Raw genomic sequence first — 4,596 nt, forward strand, 5'->3', positions numbered from 1 at the left:
TCCTGAGGCAGCGGCGGAGGCGGCGGTGGCGGCGGCGGAGGCTGCTGCTGCTGCTGTGGCGGCGGCGGAGGCTGCTGCTGGGGCGGCTGCTGCTGGGGTGGCTGCGGCGGCGGCTGCTGCGGGGGCTGCTGCTGCTGTTGCTGCACCGGGCGCGGCCGCGACACTCGCCTGGGTCTCCGGTTGGCGGCTCGGACGGAGTTCATTTGCCGGGCTGAGGTGGCGGCGTTGGCGGAGGGACACACACACGCACAGCGAGCTTCGGACCAGGAGAAGGGGTGGGGAGAGTGGGAGAGGGGGAAGGAAGGAGAAGGGGCGAGGGGAAGGGGAGACGCTGAGGGCGGAGGGGGCGAGCGGGACCCCGAGTCCGGAGAAAGGCCCGGGTACACAGACGGAGACCGAGGGAGGCCGGCCGGGCGGGCCTGACGCACGGGGAAGGCCGAGGCCGCCGGGCGGGGCGGCCGCGAGGGACGAAGGCAGAAAGACGGGCAGAGCGAGAGAAAGAAAGAAAGGGCGTCCGCCGCTTCGGGATCCCGAGGCGAAGCGCGGCGGCGGCGGCGGCGGCGGCTGAGGAGACAGATCCCGGTCCCGCCGACTCGCGAGCGGCGTCTCCGGCAGCGGGGGGAGTGGGCGGGCGGGCGAGGAAGGGAGAAGAAGAGAGGGAGAGAAGGGAGGGAGGGAGCAGGGGCGCCCGGCTCTTTTTTTTTCCCTCTTCCTCCCCCCCACACCCCTGAAAGAGATTTCTGTGAGGAATTTTCTCTTTCTTCGGCCTCTTCTCTCTCCTCCCCCCCTTCTCTCCTCGGCGAAGGGGAAATGAGTGTGAAGGGAGGAGATAGGGGGAAAAGAGGCGTCGTCGTTCCTCCTCCTTAAAGGAACCTTTCCTCCTCCTCCTCCTCCTCCTCAGCCCTGTCGCCGCTGCTTCTGCTGCTGCTCCGTGGCAGGAGGAGCCATTGACACCGCCGGAGCCTCCACTAGCCCAGTGGGTCCCTCCCCGCCGCGGGGCTGGCCGGGGCGCGGGGGAGGGCCGCGAGCGGCTGGGGGAGGGGTGAATGGGCGGGGAGAAGAGGGGCGGGGAATCCGTCCAGGCGGCCAATCTAAGGCTTCCGTACAACCTTCCGGCCAATGGGGCCTCCGCTCTTATCGCGAAGTCCCTTCAACGCCCTGTTTCCTCTCTCGGGTTTCCTACCTCCCCCGCATAGGAGGGGGAAAGAGGAAAGGGGAGTGTGGCGGGGCGGGTGATAATGGGAGGTATCAGGGCAAATAATAGAGCAGGGGGTGGGCGAAGAGAGCGCCAGTGCGTAGCGACGATTCTGGGAGAGGAGGTGCTCGGAGGAAAGGGCGGGGGTTGCTGATGTAATGGGGAGAAGTGATTAATCCTTCGGTTCGCCGTTTCAGCTTCCCCCTCTACCCCAGCCTTCACCCGATTTTGTTGAGCTGAAAAAAAAAGTGGAACGAGGGAGCCAATCTTTGGTAACTCGGGTTTTCTGTGGTAGGTGGGTTCAAAATCTCAGCTGTAGGGAGCGCTAGAGATTTCGTGCCCTTTAGCGAAGCTGAGGGTATTTGCAAACCCTGGAGATTTCCTTCTCCGAGCTTTGGGCTTGGTAACCGAAGTTTGGAGTCGGTGCCTAATCGTTAGATCATCTAAACCTTGAAAAAGCTTTGACTTTTGGCCAATTTGATATGTTCTTTGAAGAAGTGTATACAATGTGTGGGAAACTAATATGTGAGAGGAGAGAAGTAAATGAGTTGATGTTGTGATTGTTTATGTGATTTACTTTTAAAATTTTTTTTTAGGTCCCACAAACTACAAGGAAAAGAAAACCCTCAAGAGGAATTACCTTTATACCTGATGCCCCAACATAATCTCTCTCCAAGGGAAACTTGTTTTTATTCCCTCGCTTCTGTTACGATGACTGAAAATGTACTCTTTCTCGATTCTCCCCCTTCTCTCTTTTGTTTTGCATTTTTTTGGATGTGGTAAAACTGTCAGTTTATCTGATTCTCTGGTTTTCAGAACTTTGGGCAATGTCTCTGGTTTGAGTGTCATCAGTTGCTGTCTAGGTTTGACATCGATAATTAAGCAACTACAAAGCGTGATAAAGCTTTTGAGAGGGAGGAAAATGTATTTTGGAAGGAGGAAGAGACGCAAAGAGGCGAACCATATGTATCTTGTAGTGTGTTGAGTCTCAGACTTGGTGTGTGACTACAGGCAAAGTACTTCACCTTTCTAGATGTCACAACCTCCACCTCCCCCTCCCGAGTTTAAATAAGAACTTATTTTAGACGGCATGATCCTGTTTTCAGTTTTTAAGAATTCTGTGATTTTGAGATCTCTCTTTAGTCCAGAAAAAATAGAGAAGCGTAGATCTATGTTTCTCAAAAAAATATTTTGAGGATGACAGCTGTTACAAAACAGCTGGAGAACTCCGAATTTTTATGGTTGTTAGGTAGGTGCAAATGGGTACAATTTTAGGTTTGTTCAAATAAACATAGGGGAAAAGTAAAAGTACAGGAAAATTACATTTTACTACAAGTGTGTCCATCATTTCTGATTTTTCTAAAAATTTCCTTTTTTATTTAACAAGTACTTATTGGCTCCTTCTGTGTGTACATTAATATGTATGTAAGGTGTTATGGGAAATACTAATAAAAGGAAAATATTGGGCATAAAGAGTTTGTATTTTGGTGTGGCAGAGTTGAAAGTTTACTTACAATAATTCAGATGTAAAGAAAATGTAGCCTGTTTATTTTCTGTAATTTTAACCTCAAGTCCCCACATCACCTAAATTTTTAAAAAAACATAACTGCTTTCACCTTTTATTTCCCCAACTCTCCTTTCAATATATTAATGGCGGGGGGCAGGGTTTAGGGTTGTTGTATGTGGTATAAGGGGTATCTTTTACATACCCTATATTTCTTTTTTTTTTTTTTTGAGGGACGGAGTCTGTCTCTGTCGCCCAGGCTGGAGTGCAGTGGCCGAATCTCGGCTCACTGCAAGCTCTGCCTCCCGGGTTTACGCCACTCTCGTGCCTCAGCCTCCCGAGTAGCTGGGACTACAGGCACCCGCCACCTCGCCCGGCTAGTTTCTTTGTATTTTTTTAGTGGAGAGGGGGTTTCACCTTGTTAGCCAGGATGGTCTCGATCTCCTGACCTCGTGATCTGCCCGTCTTGGCCTCCCAAAGTGCTGGGATTACAGGCTTGAGCCACCGCGCCTGGCCTACCCTAGGTTTCTAAGTTAATTGCAACAGTTCTCTGACATATGGCAGTAAAATGCCTTGTTTGAGCAAAATTAGTAATTATGACAATTTCCTGATAGATGGTAGTAAAGTGTCTTGAGAAAGGGAGCACCTTTTTCAAATTCACACAGTAACTGGTAGGGTGGTAGCATCCCTAAGGGATAGGGAGGTTTACAAGGGCATCTAAGCCACTAATGCCAGTCCTTATATTGTCTTCTGGCATGGAGTGGCTGGTATTGTTTGATGGCAGCCACTGTCATTTATCATTTATTACTGATAAAACTGGTCATTTCTGTACTTTTGAGGCTGATTTCTTTTGCTGAAATCCATATATAAGCCATTTGCCCTATACACTATAACCTCTTTGTACTGACCCCAAGTCTCCACAGGTCCCTTGATCCTCGTGGTTCTCACTGAGACACATGGGTACTTCTGGATTCCCTGAATACCACATGTAGGCCTTGATGAGCCAGGAGCCTGGCTTTAGGCTTATTAGTTGTTGAGCCACTGTCCAACAATGTTGCATTTTTCTGCCTATGTTATATTGAACATGCTGGCAGGCTGAAAGTAGAACTCTAGAGGTCTTGGTGTTTCACAGACATGTCCAGGGAAGCAATCCACTATCTCCAACCTTCTTGGATTTCCCTATGTCTCTGCGCATATGTGAACTACATACCTTCAATTCTAGTTTCCACCCTGAGAGGGGATGGAAAGTAAGCACACTGGGTCTGATTACCTCTTCCTTGTACCCTTTTCTTCTTTCCATCATCCCCCAAGGTTTTAAGGAATGGATTTTTCTCCTTCCTGTATGTCAGAAACTTTCCTTATGTAGTGTATCTTCTTCATTTTTGAGATTTGGCATTTCTTCTGCTCCCTTTCTTGGAGCCGTGATGGCTGATGAAGTGCTCAAGAGAGAACCCAGTTTAACAATAATGGAACATCTATTGGGAGATATTTAAAAATCTTATCCTATCCCCACATCACTGGTTTTTACATATGTTTAGTTTATTTCATGGGATTAAATGTTAAAGTCATCTTTGTGCAAAAGTGTTCAAACTCAACTCAATTGTGGAACTTGAGAGTTGTTAGGACCGACCTTGGAGATCATTAAATCTCATTTCTGTATTCAACAGACTAGGAAACTAAACTCCAAAGAAGGGAGGTGACAAAACCTTAACTATTTGGTAGCAAAGCCACTGTCTACCAATGCAGGGCCCTTTCCATTCAGAAGCATTGTAGACAATATTTTGAGTTCTGGTGAGAACCCAAAATATCCTGGAAGGTTTTATCCATAGGCAGATCCACCTATATTAGTAAATAGTTCTGTCAATTAGCTGTCATAAAAAGTATATATGTTAGAAAA

The 4,596-nt window shown here is 48.7% G+C and overlaps 1 long non-coding RNA gene across 1 annotated transcript; it reads left to right on the forward strand.

The window, feature by feature from the left end:
- Window positions 1–1,248: 1,248 nt before the first annotated feature.
- LOC108527518 (uncharacterized) lies at window positions 1,249–2,668 on the forward strand. The gene is made up of 2 exons (XR_001884838.1): window positions 1,249–1,467; window positions 1,792–2,668. It is a non-coding gene; the product is annotated as an uncharacterized LOC108527518 (long non-coding RNA).
- Window positions 2,669–4,596: the final 1,928 nt, after the last annotated feature.

This window comes from Rhinopithecus bieti, unplaced genomic scaffold, assembly GCF_001698545.2.
Source record: "Rhinopithecus bieti isolate Rb0 unplaced genomic scaffold, ASM169854v2 scaffold_4758, whole genome shotgun sequence".
Lineage (NCBI taxonomy): Eukaryota > Metazoa > Chordata > Mammalia > Primates > Cercopithecidae > Rhinopithecus > Rhinopithecus bieti.